We start from the raw sequence: 14,816 nt of genomic DNA, 5'->3' as shown, positions 1-14,816 counted from the left end.
TGCCTTTTGTATTATATACAATTCTTTCATCTTTTGTTCTTGATACGTTGGTTTTATTCCTTTACACAATAGGTGAAGCTGTTGCCCTTACTTACATTCAACCAATATACTATACTCACATGAGGATGTGCTGTGGAAGGGGAGATAACTGTAGCATCAAGAAATGAGTGTGGGAAGTTTGTGTTGTGCTTAGGTCAACTCAGAACGGCTGTCTCCTCTGTTTCATATGATTTTAAGACATGCATGCATTTAAGCTTGTTTTGGATAATCTCTTTGGCTGCTCTGTCACCTAAAGAGGCACACTAAGCGTAGGAAAAAATGTCAGGCGTCAGTCTGTTGAAATTCATAGGAGATTCAAGAGCTCTTCCTCTGGTGGGAGGCTGAAGTATCACTGCTGCTCAGATGATCTCTGGATTACATAATAATTAACAAGTTTCTTCCAAATACAGAAAGCATGAGCACTCTGGGACTAGATGTTGTACTACTTGACTGGTCTTTGTGCAAGAACAGGACTGGGGAATGAAGAAAGCTGTTCTAACAAGAGAAATGTCCATTGTATATGATAGCCACACATCATTGGGAAAATATGAAACTGAATGATGAGCATGGCTTTGTGACCGAAGGGAGACCGAGGTTCCAACTTCACTAGCCTTTGGGATAAAATGTTTCATTTTCTATCTCCTGACATAGCCAAGCAGCCCTATAAGCAAGGAAGGGTGAGCTCCTTCCTGGGATACCCAAGGAGGCAAGAGCTGAGCCTCCAGCTGCTTTCACTGCAGGTGCAGTGCCCCATTCCTATGTGCCTACAAAAGTCAGCACCAAGTGGCAGTCAGTCTGATCTGATCAAGTGCTCTTGTGTTGTAGTGTCACAGAAGCACACTGAGAACTAAAGGGATGTCTCCTTGCTCCAGTGCTGACTCAAAGTACAAAGGAGGAACTCTGTAGACTGTGTTTGACAACTGGCTAAAATACATAATCTTCCTCACTATGGTATCTGTCAGGTGGCACAGCCTCATGGGAAGCCTTTGGGTGACAATACATATCCACACATCTACTGTAGGTGGAGGCAACAGCATGGCAAGAGTCTAAGTCTTGCGTAATGTCAGTCTGTTTTCATCATTCCTAACATGACTGGCACACCCAGCAGCACAGCCCTTGGACTAAACAGATTGTATGATGGATTTCTCAGTGGAAATTCTCAGAGCTGTCAGTGTATGTGCTCATTACAGATGTCAAGAACAACAAACAAATCAGTGTGATTGTAGGTAACTAACATAAAATTAATTACCCACATGGCAGGCAATTTCTATGGTTAATTCTATTACCCTGTATCTTGAAAGTAATGGAGAGAAGTACTCTTTGTCTTGCTATTGTATAAAGAAAAAAAGAGATGATCACAGCAGGTGTTCTGAATTTAAAAAGGTAAAAAACACAAGAGAGCTGGGCACCAAGGAAAGCTTCAAACATTACAGAATTGTGTATAATCATATACAGATTATATTCTCCTGCTAATAACTGATCCAAGAAAACCCAATCTTTGCATTGTTTTAACATGATTTTATAAACTTACTTCTCAAGACACCTTTAACCAATACATAAATATGCCACCATGGCTCAATATTATTAAGCTTTCAATGACAGCAGCATGAACCTTACGAGCTGAAAATGTGACAAAGAACAGATTTCACTGCACATCAGAGCTGCATCTTAATCAGGGAGCTCTTCTCCAAGACTGGCTTTAACATGAACAGCTTTCCTACATTGTTTGTCAAGTATTTACAGCTTCTGAAGACATCCCCTGCTCCCAAGGGAAGGAAGATATCTTCCCCAAAGCACTACACCCAAACAATGAATGAAAAAATGTGGCTTTACACCTTTTTCAGTATGTTTAGAGTGTGCATTCACAATAATGATGCATCATAAATATTCAGCTACAAGAAATTATTTTCTAACCGCTAAAACATGTCCTGTTTGACAATTTTGTCAGTGTGGAGCAACTCAACTTAAAAATTTAGGTATCTTCCAATACATGTTTGGCAAAGGTTGTTGTAGTTGTTCCTGAATTGACCATCAAGCATTTTTCTATGGAATAAAAAATTGTTGACAATTGACTACAATTTTAAAGATAAGGACCTTTAGTCTCAGTGATTACATTGCTGTAAAACATGCATAAAAGCTCTATTAACACTAACAGAAGTATTAATTTTTATATATTGCCACATACACATTCAGATAGACAGCTCATTATCTTTAGATGCCTCAATAAAAAAAGCTACTTATAAAATTACAGAAGTGTGTTTTGTGGTGTTGCATCTACATAAGTGGTGAGAGAGGATATATGTACAGAACTAATGAACTCTGTGGAGTAGAGCTGCTATTTAATGGCAGCTCAAATGACACCTACAAAACAAACATTCTTATTTCTATTTACCTAGGACAGGGGGGTGATAGATTATGCAATCAAATAAACCTCAGCTATATAGCTAAGTGTTTGAGATTTGGATTTTATTAGTTTTTCAAAAATTAGTCACATGGAATTGCTCTTAGGATCTGTTTTGCACTTCAACAAAGTTTTCAAGGGTTTAATTTGAATTTGCCCTAAAACTTTTACCATTGACATCTCTATAAAATAGAAAAGGTGATCAGCTTTTCTTAAACTGATCCTTTGCAAATAAAATATTCAGAATGCTTCTCCTTAGGCTTTGGGAGGAATGCTTTTCTTATATTCAATATAAAATCAATAGAAGCCTTATTCAAAAGCTACTACAGATATTGAGGAGACTCCCCCATGCTAATGGGGTTTGGATCAAGATTATGTTTGTGTTACACAACTCAGGGTACTCCTATGTACTAATCACATTGTCAATAAATTCTCCCTCAGCTTGTGTCTTGGAATACAATACAGGCATAATATTTGTTTAATGATTTTAAGCATTAAGTTACTCAATTCCATTTATTGGAGATAACAATATCAGTGACATTTCTCTCAAGTGGTGAGATTAAGCCTGAATATTTTGTAATATTCTGTAAAATGTGGGCTGAACAGTGGTTAAGTGCAAAGTGGCTAATTTATTTAGGCATTTACAAATTATTTCCTACTTTAAAGAGTGAAACCAGAACACTGCATAGACAAGCATGCTACCATATTACTAGAGAAGTTAAACATTTTAAAGTAACCTTTATAAATGTATTCAAAAAATAGCTTTTATCCAGAAAGCACAGTTTTAAGTTTCTTTAGACACATTTTATGGTTTCTAATTAAATTCCTAATTCTTATTATTGCACCCTTTGTTTGAATACCTAATAATTATTCTTAACATTTATTATAGGGCTGCTCTAAGCTGTTCTAATGCAGCTCCATGTTCATCATGCAGTTTCACTTGCAGTCATTTGCATCATCTAAGATCATTTAAGTAATGGTATCTATATTTGTATCATACTCATAATTTTTCAAATATGCCTTTTTTTCACTCTAATATCTGGTCTCCAATGGGGTTCAGAGAAACAGCAGCACAGCAGCTGAAGGCTACCACAGCCAGGCAAGCCAGCTCCAGGTTTGGACCCCATGACACCATATTCTTCTGCTATTTCATACTAGTTCTGTATATATGGCTATTTCACCTGCAGAAGAGAGACATTATTGTAGCCAACTATTGATTTTCCAAGCATCTATTTTGTTAATGTTTTGGTATTCAGCATTTTCTTTTGTCATGTGTTTCTTTAGCAGTAGAAGCTATGACTTAATTTTGAAGCAGGATATGTTTGAGTACATAGTGTTTTCATAACTTCTTTGACTAGTGTTGATTGACTTATTTGCTGCTTATATCCAGTGTATTAGCTTGATTCCTAGTGGATGATCTAATTTGAATATGACAGCAATCTGTGGTGCAAAATCATATCTCCATAACTAACCTCAGATTCCTATTATAGCTTTCAAACTTCTGTTGCTTTATGGCAGCATAAATATTATCTGAATTTTTGAGTGTTCTCCTACTACCTATTCACCAAGCTACCCAAAAATGATAAACCTAATTGTGACAGCAATATACAAAGTCCGTTTCTTGGTAGACCTCTGTGTATATGGGATGTTTGGTTTCTTTATACATGGTCAGTCCAACAAAGTAATTTAATGTTGCTAAGTGAAATATGTCAACATTTAGCTTTCAGTGGACCTTCTTTTCTAAGTTGAGTATTAAAATGAAATATAAAGGGTCAGGTGCTGATTTCCTTCTTGCTAGGATAAATTGCAAAAAATCTTTAGAGAATTCAGAGAATTTATCACACTATAAATAAAATCAGTCTTACTCAAAAGATGGCAATAATTCTAACAAAGTATTTCACCAGAGGCCTGCAGCCAAGACTGACATTCAATTGTAACTGAACCAGTTTTATGTAAATGGTAAAGTTATGTTTACTAAATAACTTATCCTCAAGCATAATTTAAAGTGAACTGTCTAGCTGCAAGGTACTGCTTGAATCCCAACAGAGATAGTACTTTCTATCTGTATTCATGGACAGAAATTTCAGCAGTTATAGCTTGGAAAATGAATCTTTTATGGTAATGGTATGGATCATGTGTTGTCTGAAAAATTAGCAGAGAAACCTCTAATAATGCAGCCAACATCAGTGTCAGTCACATGTCTACCAGTGGTCTCCATTTCAACTTTTTTGAGTCAAGAAAAATAAGGAGGACATCAGCAAGAGGTTTTTAAAGAACTGTCTTGGGACATCCTTTTCCCATCTTCTTTTGTTTGCAGTCTGTGGGTTGTATTCTTTGAAATAAAAAAGAACTTCAGTCATAGCTCAAGCTGTCTTAACTCTGCAAGTCAGAATCTGAAGAAAACTAACAGTATCTTCAACGAGTAACAGATTTCAAGAGAACAGTCCCTTGGTGACCAAGACACCAAAGTTTAAAGTTTTACTGTTTGTCACCTCCTGAATTTCTGAGCCATTTTACTTTAGCCCTGCTGGCCCTTGGCAAATCAGCCCATTACTCCATGGAAATCATAACTCCAAAAGAGAAAAGCTTGCCTTACTGACACCAAAGTTTCAGTACACATCAAGTAAGCCCTAAAAGATTATTTTAGATGACAGTTTCCCCTCTAAGAAGTTGAAGATTTAGCATCATCAAGTCATCTTTTATGCCACAATGTTCAAGTCATCATCGTAAGGCTATTTGGAAAAGGGGAGATCAGGCAAGAGTTGCTTGTGCTGATGTATGTACCCAATTCTAGCCAGGCATCCCACAACAGAAGCATTTCAAACCACTCACCAGGACTGCATTTCCTGACTTATCTGTACCAGGCATTTCTAGTTAGAAGAAAATGTCCCAGTGTTGTTGCCACCCTGTTGTGGTTTAAGCTTAGCCGGTAACTCAGAACCACACGGTCGTTCATTCACTCTCTCCACTTTCTTCCTCTCCCCCCTGCCATTCCTGGAGTCTTGGGGAGGAGAGTCAAAAGAATGTAACTCCCATGGGCTGAGATAAGATCAGTCCAGTAACTAAGGTATAATACAAACCACTACTGCTACCACAAATAATAATAATGATAAGGGAAATAACAAGGGGACAGAATATAAAATCAAACAGGGAACACGAAAAGAAAACAATAAACACAAGTGATGCACAATAAAACTGTTCACCACCCACTAGCCAATACCCAGCCTGACCCAAGCAGTGAACTGGACTGCCCCTTATTTCTATCCTGGGCATGAGATGCTGTGGTATGAAATACGCCTTTGGTTAGTTTGGGTCATGTGTCTTGTCTCTGCTTCCTCACAGCTTCCCGTGCCCTTCTCACTGGCAGAGTGTGAGACTGAAAACTCCTTGATCAGAGTAACTATTACTTAGCAACAACTAAAACACTGATGTGTTATCAGTGTTGTTTTTAAGATGAAGTCGAACACACAGCACTGCACCAGCTATTAAGAAGGAGAAAAATGACTGCTACGCTTGAACATAGGACTGTGACCACCAGTACTTGTCCCTGGTGGGCAGGGTGCTGGGGGTATCCTTCCCCCTGTTCCCCGAAGCCCGCCCTGACCCGCACAGAAGCACATGGTTGACGTGGGTGCTGGTGGGGGGCTCAGCACAGCCCCAGGACCCCAGTGAGCTGCTGCCCCCATTGCAGATGCTGGATGAGACACTGCTGCAGTGGTTGGGGCTCTCCCTGTCGCAGCTCCGCCACCTCCTGCACCACATCCCATGCAGGAGCTGGTGCTGCCACAGGGTCTGCTCTATGCCCCACCACTACCCCCCTTCCTGTGCACCCTGCAGCACCTGGGGCTGCCGTGGCACCCAGAGCTGTAGCACCCATCGGGGGAGCGCTAACCCTCTGCCTTCTGGACCCATTAAATCCCCACCTCACACCATGGTGTCCCAGTACCCATTTCTTCTCCTGGGGACATATCACCTCATCCCCATGGTCTTGCGCCAGTGACAACAGCACCTGACCCTGTTTTCAGTGCCAGGGCGCAGTGGTGTCACCACTTCCATGGCTCTGTCTGGCAGCAAAGGCAGCTTTTTCTGCCCTGGTTCCTGTCCACAGTCCCAGTTCCTGCTGCATCCTCCCACCCCACTTTTGGGGTTTTGAAACATAGTCAATGTGTTTCAAAACCATGTCTCATAGCCCCTATGGCAGATAGGGTGGGTGTCCCTGTGCAGGGATGGGTTTTGCTTGAGGAAGGGGGAAGTGGTTGCTTCCATGCTGCCCCACTAGGTTAAAGGTCTTAGGCTTACTGCAAGATATTAAGAAGTGACTTTGGCATGTGTTGGAAATATGGTACAAGTTGTGCGTGGACACATATGGATGTAATGTCATTACCTGGGTTGCTGAAACCACTGAGCAGTCCCTTCCAGGCGCAGAATGTGAAAGAGCACTACCTGACCTAATCTGTGTTGGTTGTCCTATCAGCATCTCTTGGTTCCAGATAATTTTTCAGGAAACATCATCAAATGACAGCAGACTGGTCCTGGAGCACATATAAAACCAATGGAACAAAAGAAACATGATGTAAGTATTCAAATGGAAATTGCTGGATCAAACTGAAAATTGTTGTATTTGTTCTTCTGAAGTACCAAATCTCTCTTTTTTTGCATAAGAATTATACCTATATGGTATGGCATGGCTTCATGCAGGGCTACTGAGAATACATACATGCAGTCCTCAGTAGTGCAAGGCTGATAAACTGAATTAGTTCCTCTATCCCACCATGGGGATGCTCCAAATGCTGAACAGATCTGGGGAGGGAAATGTGGATTTCTGCTATTTCTTCAGCATACCTGTTTTGGGGCATTCCGAGTTCCCTCTTCTCTTCCCGTTTCAGACTCACTCTTCTTCGCATACCCAGACTTGTAAATAGTAGGAGTGGGAGCAGATAGAAGAGTAGAAAAAGCTAAATTCTGGTCTGTTTTTTTATTGTTATGTCTTCTGAAAGACTCTTGGAAGAAGCCCCTTTTTAAAGAGTCAGGTTTGCAACACATAACATTCAGTGCATGATATATTACATGCTGAACCTATTTTATAAATAAATTCAGTAAAAGAATGCATTCATCCTTATAAACACACTGATTACAAGCCCCAGTATAAACAGCAGAAAGTGGGAAGGAGGATTATATCTCAGTCTGACTTTGTATGTAGGCTTTCCAATGACAGGCTCTTGCTGATTATTTGACAGAAGCTATCAACAGGCATCCTTGGAGGTGAACATTTAATGTAGGATTCATTTTAGCATTTGGTTCAGTGGCAATTATTCCTCCAACATTAACAGTGAAATGACACTAATGCGCTTTGTGTTTTGCTGTTTTCAGAGACTATACCTTGCTCACATGATGCTGAAAAGGAGGAGGAAGCACTGGAACAAGGGAAACCAACAATCTGTACACAGTTAAAACTTATTTATAGACAGGTATTTCTGAAACAGGCTCCTCTTTTTATACTTCTACAGATGTTTATCCCTCACTTGACCTTCATACCTGTGAATTGTGGTATACCTTCTGCCTGGAAATTCACCTTCAGAACATACTAGAGTTGAGAAATTCTAAACCACACAAAAGTGTTTGTCATCTACCTAAGCTGAACTTATGAACCTTAAGAATATATGTAACTGCATATTCTCCCTAGAAACATGATAATTTTATCAAGCCAGACACTTTTATATTTCTGGCTGAATTTATCTCCACAGGATGCTGCACAGAATCTAACAAAAAAAAAGCCACTAAATCTGTAAAAGTATCTTTCTACTTAAAGGCATCGATAAAGAAGTGGAGGGTGTGAAAACTTGTTGCAACACTCAGCAAGAAAAGGAAATTGTGCGATACTGGTTCTAGAAAAGGTGTGAATGGAGGAGAATAGGCTACCTTTGAAGTCACTGTCAGCTGAGAAAATGGGCAGAGTATCTGAATTTTCTAGTTTGTTTTGAGCTAATTCCTCCACCTGTAGATTGCATCTGCTTTAGGTTCGTTTCTGCATAGTGAACAGGTTGCATTTCTCAACAGAGCAAAGTTGGGCATCAGCTTGGAATTTTGGAGGTTGCCATGGTTTCAGTATTTTTATCTTCTCTGCAAATCATTAAGATTTCATTGCTGTATTCAGAATGATTACACCTGAAAACCAGGACTTTCTTGCTTATAGAAGTCAGTGGTCGAGCCACATACACCTAAAAACAAGAGAAGCATGCAAATATTGCACCCCAGATCAAAACTGGTTGTTAAATAGGCAAATAGCAACAATTCTGAGCCAAAGATACATATTTCTTAAAACGCCCATGAGTCAATATGCAAATTATTACAGATTTATAATGTAGCAAAAATGTGGAGTATTTAGTGAACTTTTCAAAGTAAGAGCTTGAGGAGGGAAAACCACTGAACAAAATATTCCAATTAGCAAAGCCATTTACCAGGAACAGAGAATGACTCAGAGAAAATGTCAATGGGTTCAGTAGTGAGCTAGCCCCTCTCTTTGGAGAAAGACAGCTCAACCTTCTGGCTCATCCAGAGTTAGCATCTTCACTGAAACATATCTCTTAGGTCCAACTGTTCCAAGAAAAACTAGGTTTTATTCTTGAGGGAATAAATTCAAGATATACAATGAAGCACACATTGTTCTCTCCAGTCAGAGCCAACTCTGGTCATATCCTTTAAAAAGCCTGGAATTAACTGCAGAGCCTCTCTAGACACAAGTCATGATTTATCTGCTTGGGTGAAGTCTTGTTTATCCCATAAATTAAAACCTTCAAGTGGCTTGCAGAGAAGAGAAGGAAACTAGAGTTGCATAGAGGAGGCTACGTAATGCTAAGAAGGCAAGAGCAGCAACTGCTTTAAGAGGGATGCTCCTCTTTGGTACAGCAGCACTATCCTGCCTGCAGTAACACAGGCTGTGACCTGAGCAGGATAGAAGCCTTCCTGGGGTGTCTGTGAAGAGAAAATTTTGCTTTCAATACTGTCTGGTACAGTAGCTTTGTGCAGACTCCTCAATTACTTTCTGTATCTTGTGCTACATAGATGTTTTCACTTAGAGACAAGTACTCATGTCTGAAACTTTCTGCCAGAAGTTGTGAGAGCTGTGATGAAGACAGCGTAAGCAGAAAAACACTGGAATTTGGGAGGAAATATACCAGTCCTTCTAACATGGCAGTGGGAAGCCAGCCCACTCTGGCTGCAGTGCTAAACATTGATGGTACCTACCTCCCTAGGATGAAATTAAAAAACACATTTGTTTTGGAGCAGAGGAATCACAAACACATATACATGTTTACAACGAGATGTAATTGCACCTTAAACCCAGATTTGTGCTTTTATGAAGAGTATTTTGTCTTCTTAAATACTCCCTTTGATCAACTTTTCATTCAAGCAAGATCAGCAATGAGGAGATGCAAGATTGTTATGCATCAGATGCTTCCATGTAGCTCTAACTAGTATTACATTACATTCCTGCCTTTCTTTTCTCTTTTTTTTCCCCTTTTTCAAGAAGTTCAGTTATTCAGCTGTTAAAGTAAATCCATTTATTTCACCATTAAACATCCCACATCTGCTTCATCACAGTTTTAGAATGTCAGTTTACAGCCATAACTCCACAAAATAGAGCCACATATCACCTTCTAAACAGAAAAAAAAGCCAGCCCAGCCGTTCAAATCACAGCTCCATACACAGTAAAATTTCACTGCTTCAGGAGCTGCACACCTTCCAAAAAGGCTATGTAGAGGTAAAATGTCTCCCCTGAATTTCCATGAGGATACAGGTGGCTTTTCATGTATCGTTTAACACAAGAAAACTGTGATGCAAAGCTTAGATTTATGACTCTCATGGGAAAAAAAAAGGTAGGCGTCTACCACCTGGAGTCCTCATGAGCATGGGCTTTGCAGGCAGCTGCCTGGTGCCAGAGAGGCCAAGCTCACGGTTTCTGCCAGCTCATGCGCTTTGTTGACTGATCCCTTGTTCCTGTAGAGTGCACTTATCATGTTCTATCAACATCTCAGAAAGGAGGTCTCTGAGTTAAATAAGGTCCCGATGAACTGAACGCGTTAAAAATGCAAGATCTGGAGCTTCAATCTTAACTGATCTTTCAAAAGGGAAACAAATGTCATGACTTAGAATTTAGGATGAAACAAGTGGACCTTTTTTTTCCCCAAGCAGGCCAAGAACTTTATCCTTTCTCAGTAACTCTCAGTTCATCCTCAGGTACAACATTCTGCAGGTAGTAAATTAATTGGCTACAATTATGTGACCTATGGGATGAGATCTGTGAGTCACAGAGAGGCAAAGGGAAGAGAGGGAGAGATGGGAGAAGAGTTTATAAGAGCTGTTTTAATGCATGGTCCTCAAAAATATCACTACAGCAAAACTCAGAAATATAGGGATGGACTCTTTCAATAATGGTGGAAATGTTTTGTAGGAATCTAATAATTTTCTATTTCTCCCATTAATATAACCTACATTTAATTTCAGACAGCTGTGTTCCTTCAGCCATCAATCTCTCTGTGGTTACAGGTTCTCAGGTGAAACGCTTTATCATGGACATGAAAACTATTTGCTGCCTAATATCATCCATATACAAGTGACATATAACTTCATGCTGTGCCATCAGCTGCTCTGCTAGCTGCAAATGTTTAGTCAGGGAGAGGGGACCTAAATGTACAAGCAGAATGTACCTTAAATTCACCAGTAGACAGATCAGCAGTTGTATAATGTGTCCTGAACTTAATCTTACCACTGCCTCTCCTGGGTTCAGCAGTAGCAGTCATTTTTCTCCTTCTCAGTAGCTGGTGCAGTGCTGTGGTTTTGACTTTCAGCCTGGGAACAGTGCTGATAACACCAAAGTTTTTAGTTGTTGCTCAGTAATGTTTACTCTGACCAAGGACATTGTGAGTCCCATGCTCTGTCAGGGAGGAGGAAGCAGAGACAGGACAACTGACCCTAACAGACCAAAGAGGTATTCCATACCACAGCACGTCATGCCCACCATATAAACTGGGGGCAGTTACCTGGAAGGGTTAGATCACTGCTTAGGTCAGGCTGGGTATCGGCCAGAGGGTGGTGAGCGGCTGTATTCTCTTCCCTTGTTATTTTCCTTATCATTATTACTATTGGTGATAGCAGTAGAGGTTTGTGTTATACCTAGCTACTGGACTGTTGTTATCTCAACCCGTGGGAGTTACATTCTTTCGATTCTCCTCCCCATCCCTCTGGGAGTGGGGGGAGGAAGGGGGAGGGGAGTGAACGAGGGCTGTATGGCTGAATTGACAGGCTGGGCTTAAACAACGACACTGTCATTTCCTCCAAATTTGAGACACACAAAAAACCCACAACAACAACAAAAAAGTAAGACTTGGTCACAGTGAAATCCCTGCTCTTTGCACAGAAACTGAATGATCATCAAGCACCAAATGGAATAAAGTATCCTCCAATGTCCTTACTCCAGTGGAGGGAAAACAAACAGAAGTACAATTTGTGCATGACTGATATATTTCAATGTGAACCAGGTATGTACATCTTTTTTTGAATCGTCCAATAATGTCTACCCTCCAAACAGGGAGCTGACAAAATAGTTCAAGACTATTTCTTGATGTAACATTTCTCCTGTCTATTTTACTAAACAGCGTGATTGTCATTGTTAACAACATTCACACATCTTCATCTCAGAGACACAAGCATTTGCAGAGTTCCGAAGGTGGCATTTCACAAAGCATTTGATAAGACATAAAATGTCTTATTAAATGTCCTGAGCAAACCTCTAACTGCACTTGCTGAACTGGATCACTGGATTCCCAGCCGACTTCCCGCTGTGGTATAATATGAAATTACAAACTTAGAGGAGGTAAAAGCTAACTGAGCACTCCAAATATGCCTGTTTTTACAACAGTAGAGCAGTGTCTGGATAATGCTACTCTTCATAACATTGGCATGAGGCTTATGGATGGACACAGGTCAGAGTTGAGGCTCAATACACACTGGGATCCTGGTCAGCAAAGTGTCCCCATGGAAAAATACACCAGCTCTGTACTGAAGATAACAAGGGACTCTGCTAGGCACCTGAGCAAATTCAACTCTGCTCTGTAACACTGCCAGAGTTACATAAACATAGCTAAAATAATGCAGTGAGTAACACCTTAAGATAATTTGGCTGGAGCATCCAATGCACGGTGGCACTCTGGGCAGTTAAGGTTATTAATGTCTTCTCTGGTCGGTCCTTACCTTAAAATATCTCAATTGAAGTGCAGCTTTATTTCTGACTTTGCTAGGTGCATGGCGTTTGGTTTGGTGTCTTAATTTAAATACACTGTCACAAATGCTGTCATGATACCTGACCTTGGTTTTGCCTCACAGGAGTATAACCAAATCCCAACAATATTTTTCAGGCTTACAGCCAATCAGCTGAAGTGCATTGTAAACATGCTGAAACTAACTTTAACTATCTTCAAAACTAATAGTAAAATTTAGTGGCATCTATGTGGGACTTAATGAGAGCTAATTTACTTATATTTGCATAACTGTACTTCTCCATGTAAGTTCATGACACAAGCTTAATGTAACAGCCAAGGGAAAAAAGGAGCATAACATATGTCTGACTAAAGGAGAGAAAACACAGCTGCACATCTCTCCTTTTTAACATAAAGTTAAAAATTTAACTTCCTGTAAGCATCATCTAACAAAGTAACAAGGAAGAGCAATTAGGAGATGAGGGAAAATGAGAAGCCCATGGAAAAGACTGCAGAATCTGAAGTTCGCAGGTGAATGGTAATACCATGAAGTTCAGTAGGTTTATCCAACAGTGACTTTTAATATATTACTCCTTCAAAAAGAATTGCATTAAAAAAAAAAACAAGTGGAGAAATAACAATGTAAGAATTATGTACATTGACTTCAGATCAAAGATAAGCTTGAGGTGAAAATTTAACAGTTTTAAAGGCATTTAGAGGGATACACAAGGTTTATATGTTCCAAGCTCTGTGATAAATAAATCTTCTCAAGCTTGCAACAGGAATATTACAACATCCATTGCTGGCACCTCTCACATCAAAATCAGCCCAGGGCCAAATAAATGACAGCAATGACTTAGCCTTGACATTTTTCTTTGCATTTTGCAGTAATGACACATATGAATGTTTCCACTGTAACATTTAAATCAAGTGAGAAGCACATTTAAAATGTCTGCTAACTTTCTTTTTCTTTTTAAGAAAGATATGGTTGTTAAGAGTAACTTTTTCTGAGCAAACACTTGCAGTCATGAAGCAGAAATCAAGGAGAATGTCAGCAGTTTAGACTTGCAACATGGGATCTCAGCTTCCTCTGTCACCTACTCATTTGCAATTCCAGAAGTGAGTTCTTGTTAGAAGGCTGACATAAGCCCTAGTCTTCTTTCTTCTAACCCAGTGTTGCACTATTATTGCTCCGTTAACACTACTTTTGATCTATGCCCATGGGAACAGAACACATTAGTATTAAAAATCAATCAATCAATCAATCAATCAATCTGTAGTTACGTGGGAAACTCTTTACTGACATGATCCCATCTAAGACGAAAGGGAATTGAATCATCCCATTACATTCAGTGTAAGAAAGGAGAATGTTACCAAGTCAATGCCACAAACCTTGATTTGCAGAATTCCCTAAATCTATACACTGTCAACAGCACCTGAGTTTGAAAACATTTGTGAAAGACAGTGAATAAGATACTGCCTGGGGCTTAAGAGAGATAATAGAGACAGAAAAAACAGCCAAAGGCTTGTACACCAAGGTGCTGCCATGAATCTCAGCCCACCTGCACAGAGTTATTCCCTCTTCCAGCCTTGCAAATCTGGTCTTAAGCTGCCAGGCCTTGGCACGGCTCAGAACAGCCTCAGAGATCATCAGCATGAGTCTGGTTTTATCATCACTAGTACTGCTTTGCTGGTGTGGGTTATCCCCACCTGGCACTATTACCTCTGACAGATGCTCATATGCCTCTTATGCTTCACGTTATCCTGAATACACTTGCCTGAAGAAGTCCCACTTGTTCCCAGGGTTCAGTTTCAAGCCCTATTTTTACTTCCAGAATAGTCCAAAGAAACTAAGTGGTGGTGGGATGTTCTCTTCAGAGTTGACTGTTCAAATTTCAATTACCAGTATGAGTTTCTGTGCAATCTGAGAAACTAACTTAATGGCTCCAGAGATACACTCTCAAGCTGTGATATTTCTACACTGTAGCTTTTTGTACCTTGGAGAGTGACTCAAGTAGAGGCCACAAAATGACAGGTGAGAATCAAGAATAAATATACGTTATAAGGCCTAATTGTCCTAAATCACTTGCCTGGAGTTACTAAAAGGGAAGAAAGCAAA

This window comes from Melopsittacus undulatus, chromosome 10 (genome assembly GCF_012275295.1).
Source record: "Melopsittacus undulatus isolate bMelUnd1 chromosome 10, bMelUnd1.mat.Z, whole genome shotgun sequence".
Taxonomy (NCBI): Eukaryota; Metazoa; Chordata; class Aves; order Psittaciformes; family Psittaculidae; genus Melopsittacus; species Melopsittacus undulatus.
Note: the sequence above shows the minus strand (reverse complement) of the source record.